We start from the raw sequence: 16,970 nt of genomic DNA on the forward strand, positions 1-16,970 counted from the left end.
TGTGTCCCTGGAGGCAAAGGTGAGTTATTTAGCTCCAGGAGAAGAACAAAGAAGAAAGATGAAGGCAATAACTGCCCTGGAGAGGAAAATTCCAGCCCTGTTTCAGTCTTGTGGAAGAGAAGAAGGATTAAAAACATCAAAATTGCACAGATCAATTCACTAGACAGCAGTTCAACATTACAGTTAAAGTTTTCTTTAAAGAACAAATCTCTGCATGTCAAAAAGGAGGAGAGGGACAGAAAAGCAGAGCTGGGACTGTATAGCACAGTGGCTCAGAAATGAAGAGACAGGCACTGCCGAACCAAGATGATCACTCAAGTGTGTGACTGGAGAAGAACAAGAGAAGCAGAGTGTTCTGACAGACATGGTACCAAGAAGAGAGAGGAGTGACAGCTGATTATGAGCTGGGGAACAGGGCCTGGTGACAAGCTTGGGAAGGCAGTTCCAGAGAATGGAGTCACCACTGACAGGAAACATGCTCAGGACATCTGCTGGCTTCTCCCTTGCTTTCTAACACTGGTGTTTTTGTGCAAGTAAAAATAAGATTCTCTCCTCTACAGTCACTCCGCCCAAGCCAGACTACCCTGTGTGCTGCCCCTAGACACATCTCATAGCCTGTCTCTTCCAAGACTGTCTCCCCCAGAACTTCTTCTCCTCCTCCATCCTCTTGCATCTGCTCATTAATTTTGCCACCTATCCAAGCCACCTTTTTCTGCAGTGACATTTTCCTCCCAGATGTCCTACCAGGAGTTCTAAAATTTTGCATTATTGCTGTTATTCACTAAATATAACTGAACCTGCTTTACTAACACTAATACAGTTAACACTAAAATAGTATCCTAAAGGTCTTACATATATTAACTCATTTAATCTTTGACCACAACTCTATGAGGCAGGGACTATGACTAACTCCATTTAACAGGTGAAAATAACAGGTAAAAAAAACTAAGGCAAACAGAGGTTAAGTGATTTGTCCAAGGCCAGCCAGCTGGTAAGTGATGGTGTGTATGTCAGTCTGCTGGGGCTGCTACAACAAAATACCACAGACTGGGGGCTGAAACAACAGACATTTATCTTCTCATCGTCCAGGGGCTGGAAATCCAAGATCAAGGTACCAGCATCAGAGTTGGTTTCTGGCGAGGGTTTTCTTCTTGGCTTGTAGATGGCTTTCTTCTCATTATGTCCTCACATGGCCTTTCCTCTGTGACCACATGGAAAGAAAGATCTGGTGTCCCTCTTCTGAAAAGGACACCAGCCATATTGGATTAGGGGTCCACCCTTATGACCTCATTTAAACTTAATCTCTTCCCTAAAGGTTCTGTCTCTAAATACAGTCATATTGGGGGTTAGGACTTCAACATATGAATTTTGGAGGAACACAATTCAGTCCATAACAGGGTGGAATGATTTTTTTCATTCATTCATTTACTGAGCACAAAGAATTGCCACTCTTAGGTTAAATGGCTGGAGACACAGCAGTGAAAAAGGCAAATATTGGCTTTGTTCTTAGGGACTTCTTTTTTTTTTTTAGGTGGAGTCTCCTTCTGTCTCCCAGGCTGAAGTGCAGTGACGTGATCTCAGCTCATTGCAACCTCCGCCTCTCAGGTTCAAGCGATTCTCCTGCTTCAGCCTCCTGAGCATTTGGGATTATAGGCATGCACCACCATGCCTGGCTAATTTTTTTTGTATTTTTAGTAGAGACAGGGTCTCACCATGTTGGCCAGGCTGGTCTCGAACTCCTGACTTCAAGTGATATGCCCACCTCAGCCTCCTAAAGTGCAGGGATTACAGGAGTGAACCACCATGCCTGGCTTAGAAATTTAAGTCTAGAAGGAGAGGGTAGCAGCAGGCAAGGAACAGGTAAACACATCAATCAGCTGGATAATTCAGACAGTGGTTAAGTGCTACGAGGTCATAGAGTGTGTGACTGGGACTGTTTTGGCCAAGCACGTGCAGAACCAGGGAAAGAGATTCCCAGGCAGAACAAAGGCAAGTGCAAGGGCCTTGATGCAGGAACGTGTAGCATATTAGAGGAACAGAGGAAGGCTGCTTTGGCTGAGTCAAGGAGAGAGTGAAAGAAGAGCTTGGAAAGGAAGCAGGCAACAGGCCATAGAATGTCTTCATAGGCTACGAGAGGGAGTTTATATTTATTCTAGGAGCAATGGGCAGCCACGAGAGTTTGCAATCTGATCGATGCTTTTAAAAGACCTCTGTAGCAGTGTAAAGATACCTCACAGCAATGTAAGAGTGCAAATAGGGACCCCAGTGAGGAGGCTCTTCATTCGTTCATCCAGCAAATATTTAAGGAGCACCCACCTGCCACATAATGTGCTGACACCCACTCTCGGGGAGCACAGAGCCTCCTGGGTTGCAGGAGGGGACCTCACCTGCCATATGTGCTCCCAGTGCAGGATGCTTCTAATCTTCCACTGAAATGTCAGATGAATCAAGACATTCCTGAGGGCTAAACTTTGTGGTCCAGGCTGCATGTGGTGAAGGAGTTCGAAAGAAAGAAAGGACTGGCTGGGATGAGAGCCGGACTGTGGCCACAGCGTCTTTGAAGATGTGGAACTCAATCCTGGCATTCAAAGATGAGCATAGGAGAGAAGCAGGTGTCTTTCTTCCAATGGCTGCAGAACCATGTCTAAACACCTCCCCATGCACGTATGCATTTATAAACAACACTTCAGGCTGGGCGCCAGCTCATGCCTGTAATCCAGCACTTTGGGAGGGAGAGATAGAAGGATCGCTTGAAGCCAGGAGTTCCAGATCAGCCTAGGCAATGTAGTGAGACTCCTGTCTCTACAAAAAAAAATTTAAAAATAGCTGCATGTAGTGGTGCACACCTGTAATCCTAGCTACTCAAGAGGCTGAGGCTGGAGGATCACTTGAGCCCAGGAGTTTGAGGCTGCTGGGAGCTATAGTTGCACTACCACACTTCATCCTGGGTGAGAGAAAAAGGCCATATCTGGAAAAAAAAAAAAATTTAAGAACACATCATACTTTTAGAGTACTTTCAAATATAACTACATAAATGTCTTACGAAAGTTCACATAACAGACTTGCTGGTTCCTTATGTTTTCCATCTGAATAAATACAATGCTCTTTCAGTTTAGACCCAACCAGGAAACCTGTACCATAGCCCTGCCTGACTCTACGCTCCCCCTTCCACCCTCAGTCAAGGGCAGCTGGGGAATGCCCTGACGCACAGGCAGGGGCGAGGGGGAGAAGTACAGACGCAGTCCATAGCTAGAAGGTAGACATGACAGGACCTGCCGTTGGATTGAGTATGAGGGAAAGGGAATCCAGGATGACTGCAATATCTACAGAGGACAAAGGAAATAACACATTGAGGGGGAGTGGAAACAATTAAGATCTAGCACTAGTTTAGCTAGTAAGAGGCTGTTTGATTCTAGGCAAGCATTTCCCTCTCTAGATCTCAGTTCCTTATCAGGAAAATAACACTTCTAAAACTCAATAACTGGTCAGACACGGTGGCTCATGCTTTTAATCTCAGCACTTTGAGAGACTGAGGTGGGTGGATCACTCGAGGTCAAGAGTTGGAGACCAGTCTACCCAACATGGTGAAACCCATCTCTAGTAAAAATAAAAAATTAGCTGGGCATGGTGGCAGGCACCTGTAATCCCATCTACTTAGGAGGCTGAGGTGGAAGGATTACTTGAACCTGGGAGGTGGAGGTTGCAGTGAGCAAAGATTGTGTCACCGCTCTCCAGCCTAGACAACAGAACAAGACTCTATCTCAAAACAAAAACAAAAACAAACAAAAAACTCAATAACTAAATAATATATGTTATAATATTTAATATCTACCAAAGTTTATAAAATGAGATGACAAACATTTGTATAACCACCACTGAGCATAAGATACACAGCACACCAATGGAACTGAAGGCCCTCTGTGTACCATTCCCAATGGTACTCCCGCCCTCCTGCCCCCCCCCCCGGATAGAATGATACTACCATGCTACTAAATCTGGCATTTATCCTTAAGTGTCCTCTTAAGGTTTAATAATAATTCTGTTAATTTTGTGATTTGACAAGCCCTCTTAATTTTTTGGTGTAATTGATTTGTAGTTGGCAGAAATCTTCCATACCTACCACCTCATCTGATTTTCACCAAAATCCTATAAGGGTGTGCTAAGCTTGGGAAGATTCTCTCCAGCTTTTCACATGAGCAAAGTGAGGTTCAGAGTGTAATATGTCATAGCACTTAGCATCTTGACCATGTTTCATCGCATTTCATGCCTTGCTTTCCATTGCTAGTTATTTTTTCATGCACATTTGTATCCATCACTAGACTGTAAGTTCTTGAGAGCAGTGATCTTTCTCCTGAAGCTGTGGCCAGTGTGGTAAGATTACAGGGCTCAGGCTTCAGTAAAAATAAATAAATAAATACCCAGTGACGAGGGGAAAGTAGCCCACATTTTGGGGAAGCTTCTGAAGCCTGAGGTAACACAGATAATGGATGTAGAAACTGGACCTAAAGAGAGGAATAAGACACAGGATGCCCAACAGAGTATGATGGAGCTCCACAGACTGGAAACCATGATATAGCATGCGGGGCAAAATTTGGCTCTTATAAGTCGTGCCCCTGATGTTTGAAAAGGCAAAACAAGGAAGTTTTCAGAAGAGCTGTAAGAAAGCAGAAGGGTTATCCAGTTCACTTGTTGCCATAATCCTGGACTTTCTGCAGACACACCATACATCATCACATCATGATGTGTAATGGGATCATATTACAAAAAAACCAATGTAATGCCATCAAAAGCATGACCCTTTAAGAATATTTCAGAATTCATACATTTAGGACTAGGGAACTTTAAGGAAAGGGTATTAAAGACAGCCATGACCTACGGCTGGGTGCGGTGGCTCACGCCTGTAATCCCAGCACTTTGGGAGACCTAGGTGGGTGGATCACCTGAGGTCAGGAGTTCGAGACCAGCTTGACCAAAATGGAGAAACCCCGTCTATACTAAAAATGCAAAATTAGCCGGGTGTGGTGGCACATGCCTGTAATCTCAGCTACTCGGGAGGCTGAAGCAGGAGAATCACTTGAACCCGGTAGGCAGAGGTTGCAGTAAGCTAAGATCACACCATTGTACTCTAGCCTGGACAACAAGAGTGAAACTCTGTCTCAAAAAATAAATAAATAAATACATAAATAAGACAGCCATGGCCTTAAAAAATTTATCGCACTCAAAGCTGGAGTGGATCTCTTTTGTTCCATAGACTTCTGTTAGCCTCTCAATCCATCAGTAGGGAAATGAGAACTGCTCACAAGCCACCAATCAGCTCCCATAGCTGGAGTTTCCTTGAGAAGGTCTCCCCTATTTCAGGCATTCCTTATGAAAGCTTTGTTTTGTCACATGTCTGGTATCGTTAAGGAAAAATAAAATGTGTTGGCCTTAGTTATTTCAACCTCTTAGACTTACATGGAGCACAGTAATATGCCAGTTAATTTCTGCTTGTAGGTTCCCATTTGTAAAACTAGGGCTTAAAAATATATTCTAGCTTTCTCAACTATTTTTCATAAAGAAGAATCATCATGACTGTGAAGACCACTGTGATTTGCAGAATAAATCCATGAATGTATAACCCAAACAGATCAACTAAATGAAGCTTCCCTCGGGCATGACAGTAAGTAGGCTGGGCTCTAGGAACAAAACGTGTAACCATTCTTTCAAGTGATAGAGACAGGGTTGGGAAGGACTCTAGTGTTGGAGCCTTCAGTGGGCAGTGCTGTTCATTGGATACACAAATAATAATGACGATTGCTAATATTTAGTGTAGAACGCTTTACCTGCACCTTATCGCTCACACTTTCTTACAAATAATGGGGCACTATTCCTTTTATTTCTTCTACTCTTAGAGATAAGATATCAGAAGGTAAGAGTGGTTAGTAACTTACTCTATCACCTAGAGAGCAAATGGGGGAGCCAGGTTTCAAACGCAGGTGTGTCTGCCTCCTGATCCCCACATCTTAAGCATTTTGCCATCTCATCTTTCACCAAGGCTCTCCTGCTCTCCAGCATGATCTGGGCTCTGAACTGTTTCTCCACTAGCCATCTGAGAATAGGTTTCCACCAATTCAGCCACCAAGCTGCTGGAGACGGGGGGGTTATTAGACTACCATCTCAGAGCAAAACAAAATCAGTATAAAATCTTAGCCTCATTAGCATGGGACTCAGTCTCCTCAGGTAGCCAGTCTTGGCCATTGATTTTTTATTATATGCAGCAGTTACATTTCAGTTTCTCAAGTTATTCATAGCTACATATGAGTAATAAAATGATAGCAACAACTGGAGCGATGCTAACAATTAGTTTGCCTCAAGTCCAAGGACAAAACAAAGTCTTCAGTGTCCTGCTCACTCCTTAGCTCCAAAGTAAACAAGTCTTTCTGCTACTAGTACTGGATTAAGCTTCATAACATTGTCCAGGTGAAAGTATTTAGGGCTGGAGGCCTGTGTAGATGCTTGTAAAGAGGGAGATGCTTTGGCAGATTAAGCCCATTCTGTGGACTTGTTCTATTTTCTGGAAAATCTCAAGTATGACAAAATAGTTCCAATGAGTTATTGTTCATCAACATTTGTCATGTTAGAAACCTTGGCATCATTGATCTCTATCTCAATCTCATCTCTATCTATATTTATAATTTACTTGTGTATTTAAAAAGAAATAGAAAGAAACACCATGGTCTAATGGAAAACATCTGAGCTGCTGTGGTTCCCAACCTTTTGGGGTTTGATAATCAACAACACAATGTTAGGAAACCTTTTAGGGTTCGCTATTCAATAACAAAACAAAACAAAACAAAAGATAAAACAACTATAAATAAATCCTATCTGGCTGATTTAAATTATAGAGCTCATGCAGCTTGAGCAAGCCCTCTTCTCTTAGCCATGGTGTGATTCCTCTTGATTGAGAATCAAGTTTCTGGGTTATTTCTCAGAGAATGAAATTACAAAACACAAGATAGCACATTTTAAAAAAATTGTCACCAGGTATCCCTGCTGGATATCAAGTGACTGGGTCAGAAACTCAGTCGGAAACTCTGCTTAAAGAAGAGCAGAACAAATCCCCCTTGCCTGGGAGGCCAAACAGAGCATTGTTTTAGTTCCGTAGGAGATAATGACAATGGAATAGAACATTGTCCCGGGTAATGGTCTCCTGCTGGTAGGGAAATGCGGACGCAAAAACAAACAAGGGGTTGAACTGCTACCTTCTTTATAAAGCAAAAACTGTTGATCCTGGAACTGAGTACTTCCTAGAAGCTTCCATTTGGTTATATAAGTCTTACATTTGGAGGTGCTCTGGGCCGGGGTGTTGCTGGGTAAGTAGGGGGCAGCGTACAGAGGTTAAGAGAGCTGCTAGCTCTACTGTTTCTGAACTGCTGACTTCAGAGATAGGCTTAGGGGACCATTTTGAATTTCATCAGCCACTGGACAAAACAAGCTTTCCATAAAAACACAATCACATCATGCTTTGCTACCCGCTGAGATCTCCCTGCTGCCATATCCCACCCTCATGCCACCCATTTTATGACTGCCGATTAGACTGATATATATTGTATTGATAAGGTTCTGCATTTCTTGAAAAGAAAACCTTTATAAAATAAAGAAGAATGAAGCCGATAATCCATTCATTTGACATAGAAAGTCAGCACTTTCCGATTTCTCTCCCTTTTTTCCCTTGCAAAATAATATAATATGTAGAGACTGTCTCATGTGTCTCTCAAAACAAGATTTAAATCAGAAATCAAAAGTGGGTAGTGATTTAAAATTCTAAAGTTTGGAAAAATAGCAACTATCCTTTCATTTTTGAAACAAAAATAAATGAAAATTCAGGGCCAAAGTCGTCCTTCTGCCAACTGGAGCTTCTGTAGAACACACAGCTCAGACTCTACCACACAGATGGAAAATAGTCCGAATGCATGCTGGCAGTATTCTTTCATTCCACGAACTTCTACAGTTTCCATTAAAGCAGCATGGCATTCAAAAGTTGAGGTCCAATTCATCTTTGCTGTTAATGAGACATTTTACAAGTGTATTTTTTTTTTCTTGGGAAAAAATTTTGAATTGGGTAAAACAAACGGCAAGTGGATTTTTTAAAAAACAAAACAAAACAAAAAAACACCTCCTTACTTGGACTGGTGATTGACTTGCTTAGAATTCTCTGGGCCAGCATTTTATTTCCTGATGGCTGCCATTTCTCCTCCCATTCCAAGTTCTCTCTACTTGGGGCTGACACAGGACATGGAAATACTAATATGGCTGCTGGGACTCCCTTCATGTATTTCAGCAAGAGAATTATTTCATATCAGTGCTCAGTGTCTCTCCAACTTTTCCATTTCCTCTAAGGTCAGGTTTCCCTACAAAGAAGAACGCCAGATCGATTGTTAGTAACAGGAACTAAGCATTTGGGGCCAGACATATAACTTTTCTGTGTTTCATGTTGTCACTGGCAGAAGAGGATCCTGGCCTGAATACTCATTGGAAAGAGGCAATTTATATTTTTATTACCATCATTAATCTGATATTTCTAATTTTAAAACATTCATTTGGAAAAAACTCAATGATGAGACAAAACAATGTTTTTGCCCTCAGTTACCTGTATGTGATTATCTCAGTTTTCTCCCTCACCTTTCTGGCTTGATGAGGATTCCCTGGTTAAACGCAACTCCAGTATGTAATAAAGGGCATCAGTCACTTTTGAAGGTGCTTTGGCAATGTGGTCACTAATGTAAGTAACCATCACAGAAATCTCAAGTCGAGAGAATAAATAGGAGAATAATAAGCAAATAGAACTAGCATAGGGACAAAGTTAAGCGGGAGGTAAAAATTTGGTGGAAACAAACAAAAAAACCTCTTTAATGTGGATGCTAAGGAACAAGATCAAAGTATAAGAATTTGGATTAGGCAGGATCAGTTCAAGTTGTTAATAAAAATATATGGGAAGAAACGAAAGCAAACCGTTCCCAGATCAGTCTCCAGGTATTCAGGGCTGGCCAAATACAACGACAAATGGAAAAGAGGTGATAATTAGCAATAAATATGAAGGTGCATAGACACTTTGGGCAATTTCGATCTTAACACCTTATCTTCCTGAATATCACAGTGCTTCATGCAAAACAAGGGACTGCTTAGAATTTTGTCTTCAGCCTTCATCAATCTGGTCAGTTTCTGCATCTTCCTTACCTCGTCAGCATGCCCAAAATATTTAATGTGATGACCACTGACTCAGTAACCATGGGATGCCTAAACCTGTATCATTTCAGCCTTTGCCCTAAAGCAGAGTCCCCTAGGAATACAAAATTTCCTACATGAGAACTTCTGCTTCAACAATAGTAAGGTCCCGGGCACACAGGGAAATGCCCAATGCAAAGAATCTGGCAGGAAAATGAATGGTTGTGAAAATTGGGCTCCAACTCCTTTTTAAAAAGAGTTCCAAGAACATGTTTACTGTGCAGTTTTGCCAAGAGAAAGTTCATGGGAACCATTTTCAAGTTTCAGGAAAGTCTATTTGGTAAGGTAGGAAGTTGGTAAGTTCAGAGACTTTTTTTTTTTTCAAAGAAACAAATTTCAATCACTTTAATAAACACTTTAAAAGCAATTTATGATAACTGTAGCCTTCCAATGACTAGGGCTACACTGAACTTTCCAAGCCGAAACATTCATCCCTTGTATTCAGGAAAAGTCCTCTCAACAATTTTTGAAAAATATTAAAAATATGAAAGCAATTGTAAAATCACTTTCACCTGTGCAATATCCTTTTTCATGAATCTCTCCAATTACATAGCTAGGGTTACAGATTTTCACAAACACAGTTTCATTTTTGATAGTTATGTAGCTGTAATTTCAGGCTATTTCACTCTATTGAAAGGTATGGGGGCTGCCTTTGCCCTCTCTTCCTCCTGTCGCTTAAGCCATCCAAGAAAACATCAAGAAATTAAATAAGAAGGGAAAACAAGAGGTGGAGATCGTCTTCAAAAGACTGGAATCCACCACATGAGAAGAATCAAGTTTGTAACCTTTGGGGTTACCTCCCTGCTCTGTCTTCCATCTGGGCAATGGGCTAACGTCCCTGGGCTGGGGGTGTCTAAGGAGGTTGAAGACGTCCTCGGCGCTACAGAGGTGCTAAGAAAACAGACAGCTGTCTCCTGACTTAGAATTTTTGAAAGCTTTCTGGCCTCTCTGAGAAAGCCGATCCAAATCCACCCCGTATCAATTTGCCTTCTAGAAGCGGCAGGATAAGCACACGGGTTTGGGCAGTGCTTACATTTTGGGTTTATTGGCTTGATGAGGTGTTTGGGGCGCTCTCAGTCACAAACTGCAGAAGAGTGGGGGCGGGGGACAAGGTGGGGAGGAAAGGGTGGGCGAAGGAGCCGAGAATAAGACAAGCCGAGGGGTGGAAACTCCGGGAGGGAGAGGAAACGCCGAAGGCGATGTAGAGTCCGGCGAGGGACCGGAGAGGTAGGGCGGGATCCGAGCGGCGTCCGGAGGGAGAGCGACCGCGCGCCCCGCAGCCGAACTGGGTCCCTTCGCCCCGCCCGGAATCCCGGCCCCCGCCGGCCCCACGCAGGTCCCCGGGACCCCTCCGGGAGGTGGGAGCCGCCTGGACTCTGCGTTCCGCCCGCCTCCCTCGGCCGGCCCGGCCTGGGATCCGCACCCGGAGAGGCTGAAGCGAAGCTGACGCAGCCCCGGGTCGGTGTCTCGCCGGGCCGGGTCGGATGGGTGCTATTTTCTGGCGGTGGCGTTTGCAGGAGCAGAGGAGACAGCGCCACCCAGGGCCTCCCCGAGCACTGCGGGCCAGGCCGGGCTCGGGGGCCGGAGTGAGGGTGCAGGTCGGGCTCTGGGTTCTGCTTCTTGAAGGCGGCGGCGGGGCGCGAAATGCAACCGCGTGGGCCCCGCCTGCCCCCTCGGTCCAGTCTTTCCTCGACGCCCGGGAGGCGTCCCCCAGCCCCGTCGCGATGCTCTCGGGTCCCCGGCGTGGACCAGCACGTGGGCCCGGGAGTCTAGTGGGGAGGAAGGCGTGTTGGCCGCTTCAACTTCCTGCGCCGACGGCTGGGGACTCGGAGAACCCTCCAGCTGGGGTCTCCGCCTGCCGGGCAACCTCACCTCAACGTCTGGCCTGGTCTGGGGCCGCTAGGGAAGAGGCCGGGTGCGGACTCGGCAGCGGCTGCACTCCTACAGAGCCCAGACGCGCCTTCTCGCCTTTTCCTTTCTGGGCCCGGCCCTAAACTCCCGGAACCCGCCGCAGGAGAAGCGTGGAAGACAAAAGGGACAGCCCAAGCTGTCCCGCCCGCTGCGCCTGAGGAGCATCCCCTTGGCGCTGCAGGGTGTCGCCTCCCCCAGCACCTTGCGGGACGGGTGCCAGGCTGGGCCTCTAGACCGTTTCACCGCTGCTTATCATTTCTCCTTCATTTTGCACTGGGGGAGCTGCCCCTCCCTTCGGAGAAAGAGGCCGCGCCTGCACCCAAAGGTAACCCTCGGGTGATCCCGGGAGCGGGGCTGTCTGGCCTCGGTGTGAGACCCTGGGCGGGGAGTTAGAGGTTTCTGTTGCAACAGAGAAACACGGCAGCGTCAAAGAGAAAAAGCTTTCAGTGGAACTGGGCCTAAAGCTATTTTTATTTAAGTCTCAAATTGTCTAGTTTGTCATTTTGCTTCTATTTTTAAAAACTATTTCTCAGTGGCATGTGGGAGGGGAGATCAAAGGTGACTGACGGGTATCCCTATGTTGGTGTCAAGCTTGCCTTCATGTCTGTCGTTTCTTCAGCAGTTGTCCCACATAAAGTATCTTCTTCCAAGGAACCCTTGCAATAAAATAGGATATTTCTCTTTGGACCGTTCTATGTCAAAGAAGGTTGGCAGCAGCGCCAGGCTTACCCAATGATTAAAGGGGGACATTTCCTACAATAAGGTAGAGTCAATGCAGAACCCACAAGCTCATTGATTTCCATCCCTGTGTCGTCAGCTTGCTCACTTTCTCCTAAGATTATGACAATAGTAGTAATAATAATAACCAGGACACAAATAACTCTTGAGAAGTCATTTGTAACTACCTCTTCTTGGAGGTGAGAAACACACACATGCATACACACATACACCTCTGTGGACTTACGGTTTATTTTTGTCAGAGGAACTCAGAATTGCCTGAGGTGCTGTGGTTTTTTTTTTTTTTTTTTTTTTTTTTTTTTTTAATGATCTATTTACAGACTTGCTAATGCCTCCGCAGAAATCCTGTTTATCAGCCCAATAGTTGTGACAGGGTTAGAAAACCAGTTTAAACTGTTAATCGGCCACAAAAAAGGGCCCTAGATTGATGCCTTTCACTTACCTTTGAAAGGCTATAAAAGCAACGCCATACATTGGGATGAAATTAGACAGCGACAAAATCATTACCTTGACTTCTCACAATAAAGACAACCTTAAAAGGGGGCTATTGATGGTTTCAAATTACATAACGGTGGTTTATATGTTCTTCCTCTGCGCTCACAGAAAGCAATTTTAAAGTGTGAATTCTTCAAAGAACAAACGGCCATAGCATTCACACACAGACATGCCTTTTTATTTTATTTATTGCAAAGCGCTATTAGAGAGAGAGAGAGAAAGAGAGAGAAACCAAAAACAAAACTCCCAGCAAAAGGAGGCCGAGTCCAAAGATAATATGTCCGGTTTCTATTTCACCAAGTTCCTGGGCTCACTTTTGGCCCCAGAGCCCGAAGTGCTCGGTCTCTTTCCCCGGGACGGGACAGGGAGTGGAGTTCCTAGCCCCGTGGGTGGGAAAAGCCCCGTGCACGTCACCGGGTCACGTCTGCTCACTGCTTCTGCACATTTTAAGCATGGACACAGCCTCCTGTAGAATAGAAAGACATTCCTCAAACAACACCGATTCTGGGGGTGCAGTGGGCCTGGCGCCGTCCTGGAGATAAGGTTCAGCCCCCTTCGCACCTGTAGTTTTGGGATGGCTCCTACTTGGGCGGGGGTGGGCCTCCACCTTCTCTGCCTTCTATCAGACCTTTCCTCGGATGCATTTCTACGTAAATCTGGAAGGCGATCAAATGCAGGCGGCCCATCTCCAGTGCCTTTTTTTCGTCTCAAAGGCGGCGCCTGCATTTTCGGGAGCTCCAGCCCAGGCTGAGAAAGTCCCCTCAACCTCTAATCTGAGGTTGCTCACACGGCCTGCAAAAACCCGACGGGGCACCCCGCCACCCCACCTTACGTTTCCCTAGGGCTAAGTCAGTGGTCAAAAACCAAGCCGGGGGTAGCTGCCTTTACCAAGGAAAGACAGCCAGGACGCCCGCACCAACTGCAACGCGCGGAGGGAGAGGACTGTGCCCTCTTTCGCATGTTACGGGGCGAGGGGGCTGTTGGCGTCAGGAGCACTCTGAGAGGAACTTTGCAGCGGCTTTGAGAGACGAAGGGAATTCGGTAAACGTGCTGCCCCGGGCTGCAAACTGGAGCCCGGCAGATTCGCTGCGCAGCACTGCCCCCTGGTATCCAGCTCTGAAACTGCCCCCCTCCGCAGCTGCAAGGCTCCTCCCTGGGTTGCGCGGGACAGATTTTTTCTCCTTTCCTGGCCTGACAGAGAAGCTATACCCGGGGGTCTCAAGAAGTCCCCCAAGCCGTACTCAAAGCCTTTCTCCCTCTGCCTCAAGCGCTCACTTCCCCAAAGGGGACCCGGACCCCGACTGCCTGAGCTAGGTCCCCAGCATGGTCCGCACCCTTTCTCAACTCCGGGGCCCAAGTCCCGACTGACGTCTACCCGGGAGGGGGCTGGAGACCCAGGGAGACTTCGACTACTGGCCCGGGCGAACGGAAGGAAGAGGCTTGTGTTCAGAGAGACTGGTTTGGAGCTGGGACAGTTCATTCTTAAAGCAACACCAGCTTCCAGGGCACCTTTCGTTGGCACCTGGGCTTTCCAGAGAAGAAAGGAAGTGGGTATCAATCAGGGCCAGCCCCTCCGTGCACCCCAGGCTGGAGAGGTGCAGAGGTCCAGTCCAAGGACACCTGAGAGATGGGGGCAAACTTGGCAGGAGCCAGAGCACCGAGGCACGATCCGCGGGGGCGCGGGCAGGGCGGGGCCCAGAGTCCCCTTCCGCCAGCTCAGCGCGCCCCTTCCAACCCAACTTGTCTGGCACTGGCTTCTACGGTTGCCGAGAGCAAGACTGCCGTCGTGGGCACAGGGTCCTCGACCCCAGGACGCGTGTGGCCTTTCCTACCCCAATCGGATGGTTTGTCCTAGGCTTTGGGACCGAGCTTGATGGAGAGGAAGGAAGGAAGTGGCGCCAGCTCCGGAGCCAGAGTGGGTTGGGGTCCCAGCTTGGCCACTCTCTGGCTGTGTGACCTTGAGTGAGTTACTTTGCCTCTCTGAGCACCAGTTTCTTTGTTTTTTTCAGGAATGGTGTGAGGATTGAGATAATGTCCTTAGGATGCCCACATGTGCTCAGTCAAGGTCGCCAGTGATGGTTGCCGGTGTCTGCTGCAGGACAGTCCCCCAGGAATCAGCTTGTAGGGTGGGTGCCAGCCGTACTGCACAGGGGCATCGCGGCCTCCGGGTTTAGGAGGGGCAGAAACAGCGCAGTGTCCTCAGCCCTGAGGGCTGAGTGTTGGAGGTCCCGACCCTCCTGGGTTCTCTTCTGCCAGGGTGCAGAGTACAGCAGCATGCGCAGGGTTTCGCACACCTTTGCTGGGGAAGTGAGTCATCTTCGCTTATGATTGCATCTGGCCAGGCCAGCTATGAGAACACTGGTTCTCACAGGTGCCACGTACCCAGCCTTAACCTGTGCCAGGCACAGTGCTAAGAGCTATGCACCCACAATCCCACTTCTTCACAACAGCCTCAACAGAAGTAGATGTTTAAGTTTTTAAATTTCCATTTTACAGAGCAGGAAACAGGCTCAGAGGGGTTAACTTCCCCCAAGATCACACAGCTGGTGAGTGGGAGAGCCGGGACTTGAACTGAATCTTCCTTTGAGGCCAAGCTCTGAACCACTAAGTTGGGTGGCATTAGAGAGCCAAGCTCTTGCCCTTCAGTTTCCATTCCCGCTGCCCTCTCTGAGCTGCAATTCTCTCTCCTGCGTTGGCACTGGCAGAAGTCGAGACACGCTCCCGGAAATCGCGGGCCGTGGCGCGCACTCCCACGCACCCCAGCTAGTTCCAGAGACTCCGAGCTTGTTCTTAGACCCTCTTGGCGAACCCCCTTGGTCCAGGCGCCCGGCCCCTGTGGTGCTCAGATCAGACTTATCCACCCGAGCACGATTCGGGCAGGCGCCTGGACTAAGGTCATGGGAAGGAAGCCCTCCTGCCTTTCTCCCGTGGCTTCGCTCAGCCATCAGGGAGGAGCCAGTTAAGAAGTCACAGTCGAAGCCATGACTGCTGTGTACCGTGGAGGCAGTCGAAGGCGAGGACACGGAGCGGGGATACCTCCGGACACCCCTGTCCCCGCCGCCCAGTCGGTGTCCTCGCTGCGCGGGGGCTCACTTGCTACCCTACTCCAAAAGGAAGCCGTCGCAGCCCAGGGCACGGTAACTAAAAGGCCGTCGGGAACGGAGACGGGAATGAGTGGGCTTGAACTTCAGGTTTCTGAGCCAGCTGCTCCCTAGAGCCGTTCCTGAGCTCGTCAGCCAGCACGTATTTAATGAATGGCCACTAGGTGCTAGGCCTTGCACCCAACCCTTTCGTCCTCCCCCGGGGCTAAGCCGAGGGTGACCCAACACTAGTTGGAGAGAGCTTGGAGACACCGCGCGGGGGCTGCGCCCTCCTGGCCTGGCCTGGCCTACTTGCTTTCCACGCACCCCTCTTTCTGTAGCTGCCGCCCCGCCCGGCTCTGCCCGTGGGCGCCCCCTGGCGGCAGGAAGCCGAGAGCGTACCCGCCCTCGGGGCTCCATCCCCTCTGATCCTGCCCCCCTCGCTGCTCCGCCAGCACCCCCAGCTCGCGCTGCGGCGGCCAGTCTCGTCCCGGAAGACCGACCGTCCCTCAGAGCTTTGCGTGACCCGCCAGGGCGCGCGGCTGTCCGGAGCCCCTCCACGTTTCCCAGCAGAAGGCCCCGCACTCCCTGATCAGCGAGCGCGGATGCCGGTCGCCTCCCTCCCTCTGCCGGCTGCAGCCCGACGCCAGGCCGCTGGGGGCAAGCGCTGTGCTTGACAAGAGGAGAAAAGCCCCACATAAACAAAAACCCAAAGCCCACTCAAGTTCAGGGGTGGAATACTGTAGGCATCCAAATTTTACAAAGATCCCCGGGACTCCCAATTACCACCAAACACCCTCTTGTCCCCTGCGACCCCCGACACCATCCCACCCAGCACACCCATCCCACCCCACCAACCCCACGCCCGCGTCCTGTGAACCAAACCGCGAATGCGCCGCAACCTTCTCGGCTTTCACACGTGTGCCCCCGATGCCATCTGCCCACGTCTGTGTGTGAAGCAAACCCCGCTGGCAGACGCGATGGAGAGAGATGGCTCCTCCGAACCAGAATTAGGAAGAAAACGCCGCTGAGGGCGTTTCAAAAACCCAAGAGGCGAGCGGGAAACCTGCATTGTCAGATCCGCTGGTCCCTGAGTTCTAGCCCCATGCACCGCTCCGAGCTAATTCTCCCCGCGACTCTGGAGGGGTTATTACCACGTAATAATTGATGAGGACACTAAGGGCTAAGAGGAGTTGATTAACTTGTCCCCAGTTACAGAGTCGGAAATCAGGGATGGATCTTAATTGGTGGGACTGTTCCCAGGGCCTGTGAGAGACTAGGTTTCAGCCCAGAGCCCAACACAGCGCCGGAAGACAAAGTATCAGGTACCTTTTTGTTTGCTAATCCAGCGGTAGGAAGTCGATTACATCTTTGATGACTCAGATTTTTGAAACAGCCCCATAGAACTTCCAATTATGGGGGAAAATACAATTGTGAAATTCTATGGGATTTGGAAATGAAGGAGTAGGCCCTCAAAACATA

At 48.1% G+C, this 16,970-nt stretch overlaps 1 long non-coding RNA gene across 1 annotated transcript; it reads right to left on the reverse strand.

Annotated features, from left to right (window-relative positions):
* Positions 1-1,057: 1,057 nt before the first annotated feature.
* Positions 1,058-16,602, reverse strand: LOC107130898 (uncharacterized). Its single transcript, XR_001493629.3, has 3 exons — positions 16,408-16,602; positions 8,164-8,390; positions 1,058-1,201 (listed from the first exon to the last, which is right to left on the reverse strand). It is a non-coding gene; the product is annotated as an uncharacterized lncRNA (long non-coding RNA).
* Between the last annotated feature and the right edge of the window lie 368 nt (positions 16,603-16,970).

Source organism: Macaca fascicularis, chromosome 9 (genome assembly GCF_037993035.2).
Source record: "Macaca fascicularis isolate 582-1 chromosome 9, T2T-MFA8v1.1".
NCBI classification, from domain to species: Eukaryota; Metazoa; Chordata; class Mammalia; order Primates; family Cercopithecidae; genus Macaca; species Macaca fascicularis.